The sequence below is a fragment of the Chroicocephalus ridibundus genome, chromosome 2 (genome assembly GCF_963924245.1).
Source record: "Chroicocephalus ridibundus chromosome 2, bChrRid1.1, whole genome shotgun sequence".
Lineage (NCBI taxonomy): Eukaryota > Metazoa > Chordata > Aves > Charadriiformes > Laridae > Chroicocephalus > Chroicocephalus ridibundus.
Window position 1 is genome coordinate 42,562,844 of NC_086285.1, and position 23,910 is coordinate 42,586,753.

Genomic DNA, 23,910 nt, shown 5'->3' on the forward strand with positions numbered 1-23,910 from the left:
CAGTGCACCGCTTGTTCTCACAGTATTTTGCATGCATGTCGAGCCTTTTATCTGCAGCTCCTAGTGCTCTTTAGAAGTTTGAATTAGATCTGCAGACTCCCCAAAACACACAGCTAAGAGAACTAGATTCTATGATTAACTGACTATCGGTGCATCAGGACACATGAAAGAAGTGCTTTACTTGAAACCGTATTCCCAGTTTGAAGAGGATTCATCTGTCTGCACTGAACAACCCCCTCACTCTCAACCGGCAGCTCAGACAGACTCCAAGGGGAATTTATGCTCCTAAACTCAGGATGATCAAAACAGTCTCAAAAGAAAGTGAAAAAGCTGTTAATTCACCTAAGCTACCCTTAGCTTTAGCTGGGTATCCTGAGCAGGAGGAAGGGAGACAACAGGGGCAATGTGTGCGCGCTCTGTCCAAAGGCACTTCGGAAAGGTCTGCTCAGACAGGTCAGACGCATTCTCAGGGCTCATGTCCAAGGACAAACCATCCTACAGAGGGGAAAAGAGCCTGCCGCAATCCCGTTTTTCAGCGCACATCCAGGTGGCCTCTTCAGGGTGTTGGACTTTTCCTAATTTAGCATTTAAAGGAAGGAGGGACTGGATTATCCTTTAATGTGCTATGCAGGCCACACCTCTTAAATCATCAACTCATATATAGATCCTCAATATACAGATACAACATAGATGTGCTATATAGATACAGTTATACTGTATAGATACTCATCTACAGATCCTGACTAACTGACCTTCAACTTCAGCATGCATTCTCCTTAAGGAAAACCCCAAAGCGACAGAGAATCCCGGGCTTTCTGCGGTGGTTCTCTCTGCATCTTGGAAATTTTTGGTCACGGCTGCTAGTTCTTCCGAGAGTTGGAGGCAACCCTTGAGTGCCTCAGGCACTTGAGGAACAGAGTCCAAACTACAGCATACCCTTTGGGTCTTAGAAGAACTTCTGCTAAGTGGAAAATGCAATATAACGGTCTCCTTGTAAAGCCCTGGTTTTTTTAAACTCAGTAACAGTAATCATGGAGGTTATAGCATTTGAGCTTCGTTTTCTTTCAGCTCTTCATGAGCTTCACAAAACGCTGAAGACCTTTCTCTGGAGGTCATCTGATTCCAAATGAGTACAGGGATAATTAGCTCAATCCTACAGAGCATTAATCTGAAATAAAGGCCTAAGACTTTAAAAATTTGGAAGAAAAATGTGTAAAAAAAATCCCCAAAACTCAAAATGCTAATGACTGAGCTCATTGCAGTAAAATAGCCAGTCCGATTCTCTAAGATTTCCAGAACACCTGAGACATTGATGAATTTTAATAATTTAACTAGCAACAGTCTGATGTAAGCGATACAGGTAGGATTAAAAAGCTTTCTTGATTTCAAAGAACAGACTGGAACATCATCTGGAAAAGTGACTCTTTGGTAATGCAACCCTACTGACAATTTTACTTTACTACATATATTTTTCATGTGTATGATTTAGCTCTCCGTTTCCTCCTTAATTTTATACCTTTTGTCAGGGACTGTTGCTGGTGAACCTGACTGGCTGATACCACTGTAAGGAAGAAGAGAATCAGTTTTGCAGATTTTAACTGAAAGAGGACTAGTGATAAAAGAAAATACATGAACATCTGCATTAAGAACATCTTGAACCGGAATTTAAAAATGGCTCACACAATGGAGCCGTTACATTACAGAATTATTGTACATTACACACATTAGAGAAATGCTGCTTATATTTTGTTTTATTGACATGGTAAATTACCAGCCTTGTTCACTGTAACACATACTTTTAAACTATCTGCTCAGATTTATCAGCATAACTAGATTTATTACACACATGTAGACACCTGCTTTATAAAACACACCAACTGTGCCAGAACGACCGTGCTGGAATCCTCTGGCTCTCGGCCAAGAGGAAACGCATTGCACGCTTCCCTGAACTGTCCTAAGAAGTCTTCGATTTTGTAATGAGGAGATCACAAGCCAGAGTAGAAGAGATTTTACGAGTGGCTAATCTCCATGCCAAAAAAATAAAGAAAAAATACTAAGTTTTGGTCATTTGGCCATTATTACATAAGATGAAGACCAAGACTAACGCTTCTTTTCTTGTGAGAAGTGGCTGACATCTTTGCTGTCAATCTGGTCCCCTTTTACATAAACATTTAAGTCTTATTTATAACAGAGGAAAAAGTCAAAGGCAAAAGGATGAAAATGGAGAAAACCCCAAATTCTCAGGTGGATTTAAATAACACCGGGCTTTCCACATTCTACCACCTGTTTCCAGGTACAACCTCAACATTAGGGGGTATCTCCCCTTCTAGAGCCACTGCTGGAGGCTGAGTAGGACACCCCACCCTCTGCGACATCTCAGGTATCACTGGGCATCAGCGTGTTGGCAGCTGAAACAAGAAGTTAGTTACATTCCCAAACACGAGACTGCAATCAATCAAAGGAATGCTTCGTGATTCAGGTTTGGTGTTGAAAGGCCTTCTCCGTTAGGAACATCGTGGGAGTAGTTAATGACAGTTACCTCTGGGGGATTCCACACACACCGTACCACTAGATGAAAGGATGCTTCCAAAAGGTTTCTGTGACTCTGCCTACCAAGATATCTGCCTTGATCAGTGCACAATTTGGTGCTGTTGGCCAGTATCCTTCCAAGTACAGTAGTTTAATAAAATAAATCAAGACTAAAAGTTCAAAAACTGGGTTCAATTTGCTTTTACTTGTTGTTCTGAAATGTTGTGAGGCAAGGTTTTGATTCCGGCCATCTCTACAGTGTACAAAAGATAATCCACCATATGTCAAGCTCTTCTTCAGCTTCGACGGTCAGCTACTCCAGCTCTACAGTGAAGCTATCGCACTAAGCCAAAAATTCCTTATGAAATCTTCAGTGATTACGAAGGGTGTGTACATGCAGAAGACTTAATAATGTTGTCTCCTGGCCAAACTAGTTGGAACAGCCTGTCTTCACATTTGCAACTGTTTAAATATTTCACCAGTATTGCACAGAAGTACACGGTACCATCCCTTGTTCAAAGTCAGAATTGTTCAGATAGAGGAAAAATAGCCTTATTATGCTATAGTGCAATGGCCTTTACCACATGCGTTCCAAATTCTTCTCGCAATGGCAAACAATGATGCTAGGTATCCAGAAATTGTGTCACCAATATTGTTATATTGAAGACTGAGCAAATGGATGTCTCTGTAGAAGTTCATGAGCATGGAAATACATTTCCATTCCTACTAAGCAAGAAGATGTTTTGTTTATTTAGTGTTAAGTGGAACAATGGACCAATTCAGTCTCAGGGCAAGACTGATTTCCAGAGGTCTTGAGAACAAACACTTCAGTAAACAAGTATTTTGATGTCTCTGTGTATGGGAGGAATATCCCCAAACACAGGAGAAGACAGGAAGGAAGTGAAGACACCCTTGAGGTATAGTTCTTGTGGGACATTGACAAAAAATGAGAGGAATGCAAAAGATGCTTTTGGGTAAAGCATTGCTAAAAGCGTGCGCATAAGGAAGCTCTTTTAAAAGTATATTAAAAAAGTTGTAGTGGTAGTGGTTTTTTTTTTTAATTCCACCACATTAAAAAAATGCGTTTGTGAAGATCTTAAGGAATAAATTTTGATAAACTGACCACTATAAAGAATAAGATGATTGTTGCATGTTGACCACTGAATGGTCCACAGATAGCAGTGACGCATCTCTAGTAAAGATATGCTTCAACCTTGGGCAAATAATTCCAGATTTTCTTTTTTTACAGTGCTCACAGAGGAAATCATTGCCACGCTGATTTAGATAAATATTTCAAAGTTCAGTGAAGACCTTTCCTTAGATTTTAGACTTCATTTTGCCTTTTGCTTTTAGGGCTAATTTATCTCATTCTCCTCCTTACACTTCCCTAGTAAGGCTGTGTATTAAGGATCATGTCCTTTTCTATATGTTAATTAAAAAAAAAAAAAAAGCACGCTGTGATTGTAAAAACCTGAGCAAGCTCCCTTGCAATACATAGGTTTTTGTGGAGAGCTACAATAAGAGAATAAGATAGTAGCATTATTAATAAACTTAGCAATGAATAATCACAGGTCTCAGAAGTATCATTATCTGGTAGTGCTTGAGCTAACAACTAGGATAACAAACCACCTCATTTTTGAATGGCACTGTCAAACAATTTTAAGAGAATATTTTCATGTGACTGCTTGCTTTTAAGAGTTTTGTGGAAACTGGAAAGGGGAAACTGTTTTCTTTTCAAAATTTTTGCTCAGTTGTGAACACACAGTAATTGTGTTAGTGCTCCTGCTGAAAAGAGTTTAAAATCTGGTATTTGCTGTAAAACTGCAAATGCAAATCTGTGAACTTCTCAAAACATAAGAAGAAATAAGACAACCCAAATTTGGTACTTAGTATCTCCACTTACTTAGTAACTCCAAAGAGATCTTTTCCTATCTCTACAATTACAGCTTACACATATAACTATAGTCACAATATAATTATTGCTCATTTTGCACTTTTACAAATGGGGCACAATGTCAGAAGTCAGTACCCCGGACTCCCAATGTATTTTTTGACCTTCATAATGCTTACAACCAACATAAGATTCTTCGGGCTTCCTCAAGCATAGCATAGTGAAAAATAAATTAATACCTATTAAACTTGGTAACAAGTTCTGATCACAAAAACAAAGGTTTGACGCACTTTCACAGAAATAATTTCTCCTGAACTATATCAGAATTTTTTTTTTTTGGTAAATAAAACTATCATATCAAGGAGTTCACTGAGAACAGGATCCTGTAGCTTAAATTTTTTTGCCTTTCATTAAAAAATAATCCTTTGCACTAAATAACAAGGTAACACTATATTAAACTGCATGTCGTGGTTTAGAGTCGTGCACAATCTTGACAACTAGGAACGGTGAATCCACTCTCCAAAATACTGGAAAAAACAGCAAGAAGCGCCGCATTTGCAACAACATCTAAGAAACTTCATGTAGTTGTAGCAAGGTCAAATACACTCACTCTCCAAATCTAGATGAAAGTCTGCAATTTAAACAGCCCTGATCCAGATGTATGGAAAAGGTGATCAGTAAACACTGGCCTTTTAACTGTTTAGGACAAATTTAAGTCATGTTCCCATTTAATCTCATTTGTAAATAAGTAAGTCTCAAAAAATTGATCTCTGTTTCAGTGAAAGCTTTTTTGCCGGCTGCAAATGACATGGCTAAAATCTGAATACTCTCAGAGATCACCAAAACCTTTAGCAAAAAATTCAATTTTTATATTCAGTTACCTGGCAGGTATCTCAAGAGCAACAATAGTCTACATCTTGCTGTAGGACGCAGAAAATGTAGACCCGTATAACAATATACAAAATCATATGTGTATAGTTATTACTATATGTATATAAAAGTGGCTTTCAGATCACTGTAAGTTTTTATTAAAATAATGAAATTGCTTGTAGAAGTGCAGACAGATAAAACATAATGTAACGTTACGTTGCTGATGCATAATTTGAATGCTGCACAATCAAAAGAAATCTGTCATAACGCCCCACACAATACAGAATAGTCAAATGCTTTATTCTTCCTGTCAAACAATTAACTGCTGCTTTTTTATCGCTGAAAGTGAGTGTATAAATATTAGGTGAACTTGCAACAAAATGACCTGGAATTCAAATTTACACCGGGGCTGAAAATTCATAGCTAACATAGATAACCTAAACAATCCTCTCCTGTAGAACACATCAAGTAAATAATTGGGGGGAAAAAATTAAAAATCACATGCCCAAGCACAGGACAGAGTCCCTGCAATGCTCGCACTGTATTTATTTTAAGCCGTGTTCATCTTGCATGAAGCAGTGCAGTTTCAAATGAAAACATCAGGAAATCTCTGAGCTCCAAGGATAAAATCTGGCATCAAAGAACGAAAAACAAAGGGACTGTTTTAGTTTCAGATGTGCTTTTCAGGAACTGAGCTTGCTCTGTGTTTTCGTTACAAGCTGCTGACACCCTCCATGGGAAACACGGTTATTTTAGACCTTTACTGCAGCAAACGGTGCCGGTGATTCCCTCTGAAGTGCTGGCCCAACGCTGGGATGGCCTCTCCCTTTTCCCGAAGGGAAGCAGAAATACTGCGTACAGCCATCATCACTGACTCATCATCATCTTTCCAGCGGTGCAGAGGTTGCCTCCTCTCCACGCAGCCACCAGTCCTGCCTGCAAACTTTGTGGGATGCCACAAGAGGAGGAAGACTCTGGTACCACCTGCTTCCCACTTTTCCTCGCCAGGGATGAGCGCCCCGGCCGCTTTGCACGCCGGGCAGAGGGAGATCACACAGGGATGCTCCCCTCGGGAGAAAGGTCTGGAGGTCAAATCTTAGCCAGAAGCTAATAGAAAACACTCCCTAAGCCTAAAGCACTCTGGTCACGGTTCCACCACAAAGCGTAATCACCTTGCGGTGGGAGATAATCACCTTGTAATGCAGGGACTTGACAGCAGTTATTTTATGGAAACAAGCATAATTTTATAAAAAACCCTAAGGTTACACTAAAACACTGAAGAAATGCTGGGTTTTTCTTCCTTTCCTTAAACAAAATTGTGTGTACGCAAAGGATCATCACCATAAAAAGAGAACAGCTCTTATATGGTCATGAGTAACGAAATGCTTTTGGCAGTATTTACCCAGTTCTAATCAGCAGATAGAGTTAAAAAAAAAGAAACCAAAAAAAAAAAAAAAAGACAACACACCAAAAAACCAAATAAAAATCCAACCTCAGGAACAATAGGAAGCAGTATCATCTCAATGAAAGTCATGATTAAAGCTTTTAACCCAACTATGAGTCTTCCCAATTATTTCCAGCACTGAGTAACATCCTGAATTTAGCAGCACTGACCTTCACTTTCAGTTCCCTGCTGCAATGCTGTTTTCTAGCAGAGAAGCAATCTGCAAATCGGAAGTCTAACACATATGCAATGCAAACTTCAAACAAAGGACCATTGTCACAACGAGGAGCCTACCACGAATAATCTCGTTACTGCAGTCATGAATGATCTGACTCACGAAGCGTCTGAAGCAATGTTTCAGGCTACAATCGCTCGCTTGGACACAAAGCACACCTGGCTATCTCACCCAGCAAACAGATGCTTAGTAATGCTACGTGGTTTTATAAAGAGAAACGCTTGAGACAGTACAGCCAGTGCTGCAGAGGTAAGTGGAAATTAGTTCTTCTATCATTATGTGTTTATCTTTCCCTTCTGTGGAAAAGGGGGAGACATTCCCACTCCTCCCTAGCATACTGTGCTTTTCACATTAGGATAAAACACTTCAAAAAATTCGGGATACAACTTTACGCGGTACTCAATGCTCAACTAGCGCTGACCCGTGCCCTGAGGAACCCAGGCCGGGTGGCCAGCATGGAGGAGTCGCCCGCACCTGCCCCAGCACACGGGTACCCACCAGCGCCATCTGCATCACGGGCACCACGACACCTGCCTTCCCGAGCAAGGCACCGGGATGCAGCGACACAGGCAGAGAGAGCCAAGAGCCCTCGCGGTCCCTCAAAACGATCCTGCTTAAAATAAATGCTGTCGACCCGGCGCTGCAGAGGTACAACGGTGGGTGAGCCCCACTGGGGTAACGCCAGTTTGGGTGGTTCTACAGGTTATAGAGGGAGAAGGTGTCTGGCATTGTCAAGCCACTAAGGATTAATACTAGAAAACAAACATCCAGTTACAGAAAATATTCACAGAAGTGGGGGGAAGAAAAGTGCAAGGGAGTCCAACGGCACCCTTCATAAACCAGAAACTCAATTTAACTGCAGAACTCAGCAGCACCGTAACTACCAAACCTTCGCCAGCCTCGCTGGGCAGGCAGCAGTCCAGAAAGTGATAAAATGATTATTTAAAAAAAAAATATAATAAGTATCTGAAACTTAAGAGAACACAGAAGTCTTTCTTAATAAGGTAAACGAAGTTTCTTTAGGAACATATTCCCAAGCTGAACACACATCCTAACTTGAAATAGAGGGAGTGTTTTGCAAAAGCATTATGTAGATGTGAAGCTGCTTTTATGTAACGCAACTTATCGGAGGAACACGTTGCATCATGTTTGTAAAATATTACAGAGATAAAAGTATAATCATTGAAGTATTTGCATATTTTGTAGTACAAAGAAATAATGTATGCTAACAGACTATTTGTTGTCATATTAGCTTCAAACAAATAAGGAAATAAGGGTTGATTTATTACTGTGTGTCTCGGGCTGCAGGATGGTAAAATTCCACTGGCTGCAGTTTAAATAGAAGTCTAGTAAAAGTAATGGAAAAAATCCTATCAATTTCATAATTCAGAACATAAAGTGGTACGACATAAGGTGCTTAACTTTATTAAAATAACTTGAGAATTTACCTTATTCATTTACACTTTTCAAAAGACTGACTTCTAAACTGCAGTTTCTTAAATCTGCACTTTAAAGAAGTGCTGACATGTTGAGGGTGGCGCACCGCGTCCTTCATAAATAACAAACCGATGGAAGTCGTTTTAACTGCAAAACTCAGCGGTGGCGCCCCTGCCTCAGGACGCCGGTCACCAGCCGCCTGCCCCTGCTCCTGCAGCCACCCACATCTCCTCGTACTTTGCAGTTTGCTTTTTGACCCCGCCATTCCCACCGGGACACTCTCCAGAAAGCTGACAGTTCTAATTGTTTTCTCCCAGCTTCCATCTTTAATAAACTGCAGATCGGTTGGTCGATCCTCCCGCGGCGATGCTGGCCTGGGTCAGCTAAAAGAGTTTTCTCCCCTCCCTTGTGCCTCGCCTGCAGCAGGCAAAGAGGGGAAAAGCAGGAGGAGGAAGGGGAAAATAAACTTCAGCGTGCGCTTACACACGTATCTTTACACATACGTGCAGACATGTGCATATGAAGATGCATTTACGTGTATATAGTATACCTAAAATCAGGTTTACAAATATGGGAGATATATATATAATTAGAACTGAAAGGTGGAGTCCTGAATCCACAGAGTCATCAGCTGCTTTGGTTAATGACTCCAAGTTTTGCTCCCCGTTCACATGAGGCAATTTTGGAGCAAAGCAGCATACACTGAAGCTCACTGGCAAACCAAATCCAACAGCTGTGGTTTGACTCAGTATGTTGGTCGCATCCAAAAAAGCCTCATGAAAATTCTCTCTGTATAACCCGATGCCCACGAAGGGCATCAGGAAGGGGTGCTCACACCACTGCAGGGCTGGGTTTAGTGCTAGGCAGCAAATAAAATGATACATAAAAAAAGTGTCATATACCCTTGACCGCATCCAGCAGTAGGATCCCGTTTAGAGAACTACAGAGATTTAATAAATCAGTTTTAAAACAGTTTCAGCTTTTTCAGAGATGGCAAGTAGATTAGTACAGTGTTTATTTCAAGTAGTATAGCTAAGGCCATACAACTGCATGTGTAGATATCCCTCAGAGTAAGAATGTCCTGTTCTAGTTAAAATCAATCTACTGTAAACTGAGATCAAGTTAAACCAAAAGAAGGCATTCTCAATGCAGTACGAGACTGTCAGCATAGTCCATCATAAGTCCACAGGTATTTTGGAATGGCACAGACCAACCACAGATTAAAAAAAAAAAAAAAAAAGAACCATCCCCAACTTCCCAACTATGTATTTGTATCTATTTTTTCACTCCCTCCCCATAATAAAGTATTCTCCCATAAATGCTGTGGAATTGTAGCATCTTGGATTTCATCTTACAAATAATAGGGATGTTTCTGTGTAGTAGTAATCCTTGTGGATGTATAAGCAGGTTATAATTCCATTTATGTGTAACTTGAAAATAAAAATTTTACAGTGTTGTAGAAGTTTTGGACTAATGTTTCTTTATGTCGTGCTACTAAGAAAAAATTCTACAGTAGAGGCATAACCCTCAAATACAAAATTGCTGACAAAGTCTTAAATAACAAAAAAGCGGCAAAAAGTCCTCAATCTAAATTTCTTAAATTTTTTTTTAAAAAATCAAGTTATGATGAGATTTTCTAACCCAGGTCATTAGCTTTGTTAACATTTCCAGCATATTATGGGTATTAAGCAGAACACATTTTTATTGGAGTGTAAAAGTTTGGGACTTTCCTCATATGACCTTCCTGGCACAGTGCCAAGGCTCAGCTCTGGCTGACATTTAATCTGAACATAATCCCTGAAATCTCTGTGCCATTGCTGGGTTGCATGGGAATGATTCCCCGACAACGCACACGGAATTGTGCTGTAATTTTTACTTTCAGATCATGGCTGTTCCCTTACCGTTCCAGCTGTTGCAAATTATTTGTTTGAATAAGTATAAATAATCTATACCTTTTATTTGTTATAGAACCATATAGTACCGAAAAAAGAAAACAAGTCCGACACTTCTTATTTCAGCTGTTTTTCTACTGATGGCTACCATATTTTTAAGGAAGCACACTCCAGAAAACAAATAAAATTCAGCAGCTGATGAAAACCCTGGGTAATGAACTGCAGTGGCTCAAACAGCCCCATCAACTCTAAATGGGAGCAAGACCACACTGCAGCAGAGGGACGAGGGTTCCAGCTGAGGGTACTTGCACTTTTCTGGGGCCTTCTGAATGAGCGATTGCCTTTACAAGACGAAGCATACACTTACAGAGTTTTTTCACATTCACAGATGCCTCTGATCTCTCAAGCCAACTGCCTTTGTGTCATGAACACTGTGAAAAATCACAGCGTCCGAGATTTCCACATCTGTGATTTTTGGCACTTGTGCAAGGGTAGAGACTGAATAACTGATGTCTGAACAACACTAATGAAACTGAGGCAACACAGCCATTTGCTCGGCAGGGAAACGTTGCCGTGATTTTGGGGGTTTCTGTACAAGATGAGTGTGGGTCTCTCGCTGTTTTCTGTGTGCTCAGGATTTCAGAAGTAGTTTTCCCCTGCACTCAGGAAGGAGCTAGGTAGGCAAAGCAGCACTGACTTTAATCTTGCCTAATGCAGATCCTAAAAGCCGTAAATCATGCAGCAGTATGAGCTCCAGTATGGGATGAAGAGACCTACCCGCTGACCTGCATACTTAGTTCAGCAACAGTTTAAGTGTCATTATAGTTCATGGGAGCTACCTTCAGTCTACCTGTATTTGCTGTGGTCCGATTTCTGCCTAAAGCAGAGAATGGCTCTTATTGAGACTTATTTCCTAACTGACCCCAACATTTTCCCCTTCCTATGTAAAGTAAGTAAATAAACAAACAAGAAAGATTAATTATTCTCTGTGACTGATGAACTCAATTTAAGAAAGTGTAAAAGGATGACAGATAAAGTAATTCTAAATTTTCTGAATTCTTAATGTGCAGCAGAAAGCTTGCTTTGTTCAGCAGACTCTTCTCCCTGTGCATTAACCCCTTCCCACAAAGACACTTCCTACACAGAGCTGACCAAGCTACCAAGGACCATAATTCCATGGGAAAACAGAAAGTGCTCTGAAGCATTCATAAAGGCTTAATTTATTACCTCTAAGGTACTTCTAAAGCTTATCTCTTCATACATGTAAACACATATCCTATTTCAAAGGTATTCCTTTAGGTTGGGGTGCAGAAGACCTTTCAGTTCTTCTCCTCCTGTTCTTTACAAAAGCTAAACTCCGAGGAAAAATAGGAGCTACTGCTCCAGTCCTCTGCTTCCTACAACAGAGTGGCTTGATCCAACCAACAGCCACTTAAGTCAAAGGAGAGCTGTTAGTGTTTGGTTTTAGGCCATATAAGAGCGAGAAACTGAGAAACATGTTTTTACCTGGCCTTCAGCCAGGTACGGTGCCACCACTAATGAGTGGCTGCTATAACGAGACCTTTTGAAAGAGTCATTTGTGAGATACGAATCAATGAACACAATGCAAACCCCATCCCCATCTCAAAGAGAGGAAAAAAAAAATCATTCCAGCTTTATCATAAATATTTTTAGGTGTTCTGGTGCCAGCCTACTGCCAAAGGAATTCACCGATAGGGAAGGGCAAGGTCTGTTTGCAATGCAGTCCTCCCCAGGGAGATGCATTTCACGGCTCCCAGCCAAAGCCTCCAAAACACCTCCAGGGTAGCAGTTGGGCTGGAGCTGCCCCATCACGCCCTTCCACTGCAGCCGGATTTGCCTATTTTTGCAGCTGGCACCACCAAAGGCTACAGAAACTTGTAGTCAGCACAATCTCTTCCAGATTGACTTTTCAGCCTCTTCAGCTAATAAATACTGAGAGCAGCGCATAGCGTGGCAACAACAGTAAACACAGTTTACACAGGAGGCTCTGCAACTCTCGCTGCCTTTTCTTTTTCGTAACAATTTCTGTGCGACTGTTACCATCTAGCCTCAAAAGAAAACTGCCCACCAAGCCAGCATGTAAAAACATCATTCCACCTAGCACTGACACAACAAAATCCTATTTGCTCAGTGTTTCTAATCCCCACGATAACAGCGCAGTACACAGGGTGTCATGAAGAAGGGAAGGTACACTGGTTAGTCAGATGACTCCAGGTTGTTTCTTCCTTTGCTGCTTCAAGAATCATCAAGAACTGTCTCAGGGGCTTAAGTCTTGGTGCTAAATACATGATCACTGTGCAGCCAATCCTATTGTTTTCAAGACAAAAAAAACACAAGCCTGTGCAGCCTACAGCTACTAGTGATGTACGTCCTACTAGTACACCACATACTAAATGAAAAAATACTTTCAATGGTGAGTGAGTGAGACTATGGTTTTAATAACGTCTTCATTCGCAACTAAAAATTCAGACAACAGAAAACAAAGTCAGAGCAATCAAGGATTATAAAGAATACTGCATATATAGGTATATCTTATACAATTTTTGAAAGAACACATTCAGCCAAAGCATCAGCAGTGCTCAGGAATTCAATGATCCTTTCCAACAGAGAAATGCAGAGGGCTTTACAAAGTAGAAATCCCACAGAGGCAAGTAAACACTGCCTATTTGCACGTAAAGTGTTACAAATGAAGCCTGAAGATTGAACTGTAGGTGTGAAGTTCAAAAAAAATAAAAAAATCCATGTGTGCATGCAAATGTGTGACCTGTACGTGCAATTACTGTGTCCCTGTGTGATAAGTAAATATATACATACCACAACAGCAATTATTTACCCAACTTGCTGTTGTGGGCCTGTGACAACACTGGCTGGGGAGCTGCTGTTGTACCTCTGCTGGCAAATGAGCTGCACGATGGAAGACCGCTCTCTAGACAGCTCGCTGAAGCTCACAGGGTTTCGTTTCATTGTGTTGCTAGCTCGACGTGAAACTTGAGTTGTGCCCCCAGCCTGACTCTTATTCAAAGAGAAAAAATCCTAGTGCTGTGGAAGTGGGGCTGTAAGCCCCACACGGATGGCCCATGGAGAGGAGGAGGAGGTGGCTTGATATTTTTGCGGGTAACAGCGCTAGCAATGCAGTTAGGAAGCAAAAGCTTGTATTTCAGCATCCTCATCTAAGGATGCTCATCTCAGCTAAGCCCGAGAGAGGCCGGTCTAGTGTATAAAATACACCAGGATCCAGAGGCTCGGAGGGAAATGGCACATCCAGCTCAAATCTGCATCTCTACACTCTTCTCCCCTGCAAAACACGGGTTACCTTTTCAATAACGCCTGCCGAGAACAGTCCCTCTCCCACGCCATCCTGCCACAGGTGTCATCTGGGAGTGTGCTAGTTGGCACGGGCCAAAACCATGTCACGGAACGTGCTAGAAATTAAACAATACGGACAATCATAAGATACAAATCCTGGCCCCGATTAATTTACCAATGCAGACAAAGCAATGGTGAAGCAAAGTGGAAGTGGAGCCTTTCAAGCCCATCGCCACAGTTGAAATAGAAGCATTGGAAACCGGGCGGTACAGCAGGACTGAGGACTAAGACTCCAGAGTTTAGTCCCGTAGCCACAACGCGATCATGTTAGCACCACAAGAAAGCGGGAAGCACAAATAACTTCTAAACACAAAATCAACTATTTCTCTGAAAATAAAGAGGCTAGAAGATGAGTGCTACAATAGATATCAGGGCGCTGGCAAAGGCGAAGTGTGAAATGGATGCTTTCCAGCATTCAGTTTAGGAAGACAAACATTGTTTCACAAATTCACTGTGGCCCTGCTTATTTTCCAAGCTCCTCAACTCATGCCAAAGGGCTTGGACTTTCTGAACATCCTGTTCTGTTTCCTCCACCGCTAGTCTGAGTCCTCAGTGCTAAATGTCTTTATTTCAGAGCCCCATTTTCTATCATTTTATTCCAAACTCCTCACTCTGTAGGCTTTGTATTTTACCTCTGGGTACGAGTGAAGACAAGCAGATTAATGAGAAGTCTGAACAGCACATTAAGTTACACCTATTTTAAGAGCCTTCTACAGTAAGCATCCCAAGGCACTGTATAAAAATAAAACTACACAAATTGCATTTAAAACTAACAAAAAGCTCGCAGACGCTGGCATGCCTTGAAGCCTAAATATAAAGATCGATGATTAAATGATTCCACGATTCCCCGAAGTCTCAGAGCTGGATGAACACAGACCATTTTACCTGTCATTGCCTGGATGCATTAGCAATCTGCTCAGATGTAAAGCCGAGGCACCTCCACGACAGCCTACTGGCAGGGAAAATATTCCCCCCTGATGAGGGCAGGAAAACAGCTTCAGTCTACGAGCAGCCGCTGGCCATTTCAGGGACTTCCTAACCCACTAAAGGCAATGCCTCCTGCACTTCTCAAAGGCAGCTGCAGAACACATTCCTGCTCCTTTCTCTGCCTCTCCACAGCTGCAAGAGGATCAAGCTACAAGCGGTCTCGTGGGGGTGACTACAGTAGCAAAGGTTCGGGAAGAGACAGGAACGTCACCTCTCATCCCAAAGACTTTTTGCTCCCAGATCCACTGCTCTTGGGACTCCACCAACACCGCGAGAAAGAGAAGCAAAGACCTTGGCATGGCTGAGGTTCACACTGGGCACAGCTCATCCACCCGTACAGACGTACCTCCTGGCTGCTGGGGCAAGGTGAGGCGGGAGAAGGCATTTCTCTTGGTACGAGAGGGAACCGCTGCTGCCACTGAAGTGCCAGTGAACCTGTTGGCTGCCGGTGGTGTGGACACAAACCGGTCCACTCGCTTCCTACTTCTCTGCCATAAGACTTGCCATCTTGCTTCCTTCCTCTTCCTTCTCATGGCAGCGCTTCAGGCTGAGACCAAAGCATGCAGTCAGAGATACAAGGAACCAACGGTGGCTCAAATAACTGCATTTGTACACCATCCAGTCACAGTGCCCAAGCAGCCACGGGGCACAGCGGATGCTCCCGTGGCAACCTTAGACCCCAATGACACCTCCAAAGCACCCCAGTAAGGAATCTGGGTGACCCTGCACTTGGTCTCATGCTCATCAGGAGCTGCTGCTGGCTCAGTCCCTGTGTCCTGAGACCGTGCAGCAGAGCTACGAGCAGCAGGCGCAGTCCTGCTGTGCTCCAAGATCCCAATGTCCTTCATACCTCCCTTTTCTAGGAATGCTCCAGCGTGGATCCTCACTCCCAGCTACTGGGCTGAACCCCAATGCTGTCTGGTAAACATCACTCGTGTGTGAAGCTCCCACATAACTCCTTCATCTTGCCCTGCCATTTTGAGGCAGAAATGGCTAAAGCAATGTATAGATAACCAGCTAGTCCTTGCTGAGACTTATTCGCCTTTCTTGAGATAATTTAGGAGAAAACAAGCAAGTGATGCATTTGCGGCCTCTTCAAGCAAGTAGTGTTGGAAGATCAGCGTTGGCCTGCAAACCCTTCCGAATAGCAGTGTGGCTCGTGCTATATTCAACCCTACTTTAAATTTATGTATTTATTTATTAACACACACAAAAGAGGAAAAAGATGTAACAACACAACTGATAAGTGGAAAGTAGGCTGTGGTTGCAACAGCGAAGACAAGCTAAGGCTCAAGGGTCATCAAAACTTTAACCTGTTCACATTACTTGATGTGCAGCTGAGGTGATCACTAGCATACGCACATTCTAGAATTTGTGGGACTAAAAAAACATTTTTTAAAAAATGTTGTGGCTGCCAATGTAGTACATTAGTGAAGAGTATTGACTCCTGTAAATTAGCTAAAACCAGAGCTACAAACTCTGGGGGACATGGAATAACATCAGTGTAAGAAGAACTGGATGTCCCAAACAATGCTGGAATAACTTTTTGAAACCAACTCAAAAATATGTACATGAAATCAACCAAACAGACAAAGCTGGGGTGAAATGTGTTTCACTTTATGCTGATGCTTCAGTAAAGAAGGCCTGGACAGAGAAGACTTCAAGCTCACACTGCTCAAGTAAGGAACACTCTCCTCACCATGTGGCTGAGAAATCCCTTGGATTCCAGAGTGGCCTTCTAATCGCCAACAGGAAAGCAGGGAAACTATTTTAAGTAAGCATCACTAAAAATAAAATGAGAGATGCAACGAAAGGAAAAAAGAAAGTGGTCAGTGATAAATACAGTATAGAGATCTTGCTATTTATACTTTTAAGGCTATTTATATTTGAAAACGTTCCCTTTGAGATGCTGACAGGCAGGCTTCCACATTCATTGGTCTGGTATTCATTCAACTACACAGTATTTATAGAAACATGTAAAGGCCAACAGAAATAAAAAAGACATTAAAACTAATTTATGTCACAATCTGGGGTTATTATTATCACCTCACATTCAAGTCCAGCCACGTATAAACAAAATATTTCCCAACATCACACTGATACACGTTTTGAATGCTCTCCATGAAATTCTGCTCAAGCAACGCAGCACACCACGAAAAATCTAATGCAACAGTTTGACACAGTCTGACACAACTTACATTGCCTGGAGATAAGCTCTTTCAGCTAAACTTCTGTGTGTGCTTGATCTCCCAGAGAGCTGAACACTTGATCTCATTCAGGACACCAGCGCGGCACCTGTGATGGCAGGGCCATGAAGATCTTCCACAACATCAACTCACGACAGAGCAAATCTAAATAAAGGGCAGAACTGAAGAGGAAAGGATCCCTGAGTGGGATAACTGATGAAAGACTGGCAACATGCTGGAGGAGAACCGCTGAAATACCCTTCAACATCCTTTCAAAAAATGTTGCATTTGGCTCTTCAGAGGCTAAGGCTTTTGAAAGGAAAGCGCAACTCCTCTTGTACATCTCTGAAGTTCCTCAGAAAACACCGACTGCACGCCTGGTTAAGAACAGATCACATTCATGAACCCATTTAGAAAACGCGGGTTAAGATGCATGCTGCTTCTTTGGTAACCTGGATGATCTAACGTAGTTTCAGAGTCAATTGACTGCTTTCTGCTAAAATTGAAATCCGTTATTAGCTTTGTTCATGTGTCAACACTGTTTGGCTTAATTAGCTAGCCTTCCTCTCTAGCAGTCCCTTCCCTGATGTATTTATTAAGAACTATCTTATCATGCCCCAGGTTTTACTTTGCTAGCCTATTCTGGTAAAATATAGGCTCTCAGAAATGCTTTTCTTTCTTGTCCTGTTCTAGTTCAAATTGTTCTTGAATTCAAACCCCAGAATTACATACAGTGCAACACATGACATTTCATTTTGTACATTTTTCTTCAATGAGCTTAAAATTTCCATGCCTCCATCGCCTTCACATTACCCCTATTCCATTCTAGGTCCATATTTATCTTTCCAAGGTCTGCATGACTTATCCATTTAGGTCTGGAGATTTGCCTTGTTTTGACATAAGTTTCAAGTACTTTTTAAAATGTTTTCTCTACTTTTAAATGTCTAGGCTTTTTAGTCCAGACAACTTAACTAGCTACCAACCTCAATACCTTGTTTCCTTAATTTCACAGCCTACTCTTCTGTGAGAAAGTGCCTTATTTATGGATCTACTTTTCCTTATGCTTGTATAAATTTTAATGGAAACAAATGCATGCTTCATTCAACCTTATTTTGTATAACCAACTATTCTATAATGTCCTCATGTTATATCAAAACAAAATCTGAGAGAGCACATCAACATCTCTGTTCAGTAATCTTTTTTAAGAAGAAATGATATTCACTGCCTGTCACAGCTTGCACCCAAGACAGTCGGTGTCCTAAGTTTCCTAGGGATTGCATCTACTGAGCCATTTACAGCTGTATTTCTACATGGAAAATAAACAAGCTAGAGACTGTTGAGGCCAACTGGCACAGAGAGGTGCCATGCTATTAAACTCTCTCACCCTCCAAAACTGGGTGGCTGCTTCCAAACTGCCTACTGGGAATAATCCCAAGATAACTTTCATACTTTACCTGGGAACAGTTCAGGTGAGTTCCTGTAATATAAACCAAGGGACAGTTAACAGTAGAGACAATCGATTTCCAGGGCCTGGGAATGCTTCCTAGCACCATTCAGTTTACTAGCACAGACATGCCCATTGCATGAAGACCTCTTGATGCCTGCATGAGCCAGAGTTCTTCATGACTCTTTGCAGATCTTCATTAGTCATTCTCTCACCTTCCTTCTCAGAGATCAAAATAATTCTACTAATACCACACCAGCCACAGCTTTTAGAGCTTTTAGAAGACTCTTCTCTGGCTTGAAATATTAATCTTTGTTTTGTTCCAACAGGGATGCTGAGATCTTCGTCTCAAGTTACTTTGTCAGGACCGTTTTCAGCTTTACGGTCGTACAGTGTTTCTTTGCTCCTGGAAAATAAAACACAGCTCTTTCCCCTAGCTAAGCTCTGCTGATGGATGTGTCTTTCCACCTAAAGAAAAGGAGTCTTGAGACACACATATCTGAGTCTTCCTCATATCACTAGCTATCCCAGATCTTCATGTTTTTTTTTTTCCTTCTTCCCCTGTTGCTGCCCAACTATCTTCTAATTTCTCTCCCCAGTTCTTTAATGGCATCCTTGTTCCTCCCCAGCCTCAAGTCTCTAGTTATCTCCACCTTACCCTCCTTTTTTTTGGTGCCACTCTTGTTCTTTGGTGTCATCTGTTTATCCATTTTCTCCTGAGTTCTCCATCATAACAAATCAGTCTTTCACTTGATTTCTCCAGTACCAATTAGTGCCAGCCTCTACACTGTGATTATAGCCACATGGATCTGTGGTCAGCTTCCTCAAAGACCTCTCCCTTCCAACTACTATTTTTATGTACAGCTCTGCATTCAGATCACCTCAGCTGCTGCTTCTCTTCCCTCATCTCTTTAGCTCCCTGCCTCTAGCTGCATCAAAACTACCTCAATATTCTCTCCTGACTTCTGTCAGGTGACATTTCTATGTAAAAATAGATCCTACCAAGTAACAGTATAGAAAGTAAACCTCCTTCTGTTCCTGCATTCAGTCTCAGTGTCTTCTCTGCTCTCCTTCATTCAGTGCTGCATCACTGCACATCCTTCCTTGCCTCTGCCTTCAAGGAAAAAAAAAGCAGCCCAGACAAAACCCGTCCAGATTCTAAATTTTCATTAAATGCTGGCTTCCTCTGGACACTGACTTTTTAAATTTTTGGCCACATCCGAAAGGCAGTTATCTGCCCGCTCTATACTAAGCTCTCTTAGGTGAAAGGTTTCAGTTGTGACCAAAGGCAGAAAACCTCCTTCACATCCTTCAGCTACAAGAAATTTAATCCACTGAGAACTGCAAATAAGTCCTGCGACCACCAGAGAAAGGAAAAGAAGAAAGAGTAATTACAATGTAGGGTAGGGACTCTTGTATGTGAACCTTTACTACAACTTAAAGAAAAATGGATGCCTACCTAAATAACAGAAAATGAAAGACGTAGTGGGAGGAATTTCATGTCAGACATCAATAAGCCCAGTTTGAGTAATCTTCCTTTTCTGATAAGAGGATAGGTACTAAGAGATAACTCCTCATGCTTGTGAAATAGGAGGAGGAAAAAAAAAAAAGTTTACATGAACCTCAGATACAGAACGTAATTACTGGAGTAACTGGAAAATTACTGCAGAATTGGAAATGGCTGCAGAAGCATGTGGTGAAAAGAAAATACAGTTCAAGGATCTAACAAGGATATCTTTTTGCAAATCAAAGTACAGACTCCAACCCTTGATTATTCCCATCAAAGTGTGAAACCATATTAAGGAGATAGATCATAAAATCTAACTGCACTTCATTGGTTTTTTCCCTTGAAACAACACAGATTTTATAAGACAAATAATAAGGACAGATCTTCAAAGGACATGCGGATGTATAGGAACAGAGTACAAAGCACAGTGTCACCTGAACTTTTTAACTATATAACAAAATTAGCACTCTGTTTTGAGAATTGGGAGTTTATCAGGTTCACGTTCAGTGCAAGGCTTTCCTGCATATCCACGCGTGCAAGAAAGGACAAGCAATGAACTGCAGGAAAGCCTTGTGCCCTTAATGCTTTGGTTTATCTCCAGAACTTAAAATCCAGCAATGCTGCTAAATAAATAAGGCACACTGAAACACAAACAAAAAGAGTATGCCGACTGCTTTCATGTAAACAAGCATCCAGACATCAAATGTAATTGTCAATAACTGTGAGGATTTTCAAAGATGCAAATGGACTGTAAATGCCAAGTTCAAAAGACACTCAAGGTTGGTCTAAGTGATCTAATTGCTTCTGTAAATCTACAGTTCCTGAAAGCTACGAAGTCTCCTTCACTGTTGTTAAAAGATCTTGGAACGTGCATCCTCTATAAACACTATACTAATTATAATTAATTACATTAATTTTCTCTCATAATTTCCGCAGTGATTTTCCTAAAATGAAGCAGGCCAAGAATACATCCAAACAGGTATTTCCTCTGCTAGGTCACCGAAGCTTGCTGTCGTACCTCGCCTACTGCCCTGGCCAGACCTTGGCCTAAAACTGATTTAGGACATCAGTGACAGTGAGTCTGAAGGGTTTTTTTTCCTTTGAATCATCATAAAACCACCATGAAGTCTGAAACTGCTGATGTTTCTTGCCAGAAAATGTCCCCACATCTCTAACAGTGTACCACCACCGGTCAGGCTGGCGGTACAGGGTGTCTCACGCTTCACCTGACGGCACCAGCCTCACCTGAACTAGTTGCAGAAAAACCTATTAACACCTTTCTGGCAGATCACATTTATCTGGGGCCTCTGTTACAAAGTGCAATGCAGAGACTGATCCACAGACCCTGGCAAAAAGCAAAAAAACAAAAAAAAGAATCTTTTAGCTGGCATTAAATTAGGGTCATTTTTTCCTTAACGATGCAGACAAAGGTGCGGTCAGAGTCCCTGCCTCTGACCAGTGTCTGCCATTAATATTTTCCACAAAGATATATTAGAGTAAAACAAAAAAGAAGATGTATCAGAGTAAAAGCCTACAACATACTTTATATAAAATCTATGGAGATAAAATGTGCAAGCCTTTCACAGTTACTTCTAGAACTTTAGAAATCTTCCTCTGAATTCTCAGTGTTGCTTTGACTTGCTTTTTAGACTAATTCTTTGCCAGAGGTGCTGTATAATTGTTTATGTCTCATCTAACCTGAAGTGGAAGTTGAAATTCAACAAATAAATATGCAAATTTCTGCTAGTGATTTATACTTGCAAAATACCATCCAAACGCTTACTGCCATCCTATTTAAAAAGTTCCCAGTAGACACATTTCTAGCAACGGATTAAATGCCAATAGGATCAGATTTCCTGAGAGCCAATCGTGAAGGTCTAGGAAACCCGCGTAAAGAAATTTCTGAACAAGATTCCAAAGATAAATCCTTTTGTTATGAAAAATATTCGCAGAAGTATGCTTAACAGGGAAATGTGACTGACTGGTTCAGCATTCATCTACTTGCCACACATTTACATCAAGGAAAAGCATTTTTCCCACCAGTGGGAGAGTTTAATTACATGGGATACAGGGAAAAGAAAAAAAAAAGAAATAATCCATTGTGAAAGGGCTTTCACCGTTCTAGTCAAAGTGGATGTCTTAAGAGTATGTCAGCTGGACAAACCAAAAATACAAAAATAAAAGATGATTAAAGATAGTGTATCTTCACCTAGCAATTGGTAACTATGTGTTCCAGCCAGAGAAAAGACTGGGAAAGCTACTGGAGGAGTTTTCCTTTGGCTCAGGGAACAGATGAGCAAGAGTTCTCCTAAGGCATTGCTTACAAAGCCAAAAGCTGTTAAATTCAGCGATGGCTAAAGCAAGTTATAACACAGTCTGCTCCAGCCCTATGTGGACGCAGCCAAGCTGCGGTATAATAACGTTCAGGGGAAAAAAGAGAGAGAGAGGAGAGAAAACATACCTTATGGTTTCACCCATGGTCTGAACCAGACTCACGGAGCTGTCTCAAGCAAGTCAGAATACAGAGGTAGAAAAGGCTTTCTGCTCAGAGAGTGCTCACCTCCAGCAGAGCAGCTTTTATAGGGGAATTTTCTAGTGTTTATTTGATCGAGTTTGCAATTCCCAAAGAACACAGACACTTTCTTTGGAAAATGATGCCACTTGCCCTCCTTGAGGAAGACTTTTCCAGTCCGATAAAATGCATCTCTCCTACAGACCTGCATTCTTTCTCAGCTCATCAAATTTTTCCTATACGCCACTTTACCATCCCAAGCATTTTGATCAAACCGTTCTTACAGCGCTGCTTTCTCCATGCCCCTCGCCTACACGAAACCTCTCACTTCATCTGTCCTCGCACATTTCTTCGTGTCCATGGTTCATTTTCCCTTCTCAGAATTTCAGCGAAACCACATAAAATGATGCGTAAAGACTAGAGGGAAGTTTAAAAAGCCGCTGAAGTGAAAAACAGGCTGGAATTGTGAATTAAGGACTGTTTTCTGGTCAGCTGTGCAGCTACAGCTCATTGCAGAAGCATGAGCGTAAAATCATTCTGCAGCTTCAAATAACTCCTATTTGTGTAATTTCCACTTAATTTAAGAATTAGCTGGAGCAAATTGTACTGGCATTCTAAGGAAGGCAGAAAAAGTTCAGAGGTTCTAAAAGGTTTTGATACAATGGGTGTGATACTATGCCAGTCAGAACCAGTATTTGGGATCCCGCAAGAACAAGGAATCACTGCAGGTTCTGTTTTAATTTTATTTTGAGGAAGCAAGGAATAATAAAATTTAAAGAGAATTATGAGTGGTAATACATTTTACTGCATATTTAACTGCTGTCTCTTCCTACCTTGTGAAAGCTTTACCTTTAGACAACGTTTGGAAACACGGAACATCGAATCCACCCGCGCAGAACAGGAACCCACCAGGGTCAGCCTGCCGTTTTCCCACTGAGGACAGGTTGCTGAAAGAAGCGAGCACTCCCTGTCATTTTCACTTACCGTTTGCCGCCAGCCATGCTGGAGCTCTTCCCACAATCTCAGTGCTTTCCAATCAGTTCATTTTCAGAAATGCAGTTTTGGCCAGAGAGAAACACTACTTCCTACGTCAGAAGAAATTCAGAGCTGGTGAACATCTGCATTGTGGCTACTTATCGGGAGATCTTCATGGGTTAGTACTGGCATTGTATTTTAAAGTGGCTCTACACTGACTTTTTTACTATCCTGTATGTCCTTACATTTCACAAACCCGCTCTGTAAACCATGAAAAGTAAGGCGCTCTGAATCAGCCCCAACCGGGGAGTGATACTAATGGTGTGTAGGGTCAGCAGCTTAATATAAAGGAAGTCAGAAATGCCAAAACTTGTCGTAACTGCTCAATGGGATTCTCTCTAAGTACTAGACATCTACGCTAACTAAAGGACACATTTTAACATGACATCCTCACGGTCAGCAAAAATTCAGTACTTCTTTTCCGTGTTGACAGACAAATGTGGCAGAGAACATTTTCCTTAGTTTCTGGGTGACCTTTACAGAAACCTGCTGCCTTTACGTGAGGTGCACGTGCACTTCAGGTCTAAGTTCAGAACGTACAATTCCCCTCCCTG

At 41.4% G+C, this 23,910-nt stretch overlaps 1 protein-coding gene across 8 annotated transcripts in view; it reads right to left on the minus strand.

Annotated features, from left to right (window-relative positions):
* Positions 1 to 23,910, minus strand: part of THRB (thyroid hormone receptor beta) — a 177,149-nt gene that overhangs the window by 99,091 nt on the left and 54,148 nt on the right. For 3 of the 8 annotated variants that reach the window (XM_063325195.1, XM_063325194.1, XM_063325196.1), the window contains exon 3: positions 13,633 to 13,741. The exons of the other annotated variants lie outside the window; for them this stretch is intronic. The gene's annotated coding sequence lies outside the window, so the exon portion shown is untranslated. The remainder of the gene's footprint in view (positions 1 to 13,632; positions 13,742 to 23,910) is intronic. 8 annotated transcript variants of the gene reach the window in all.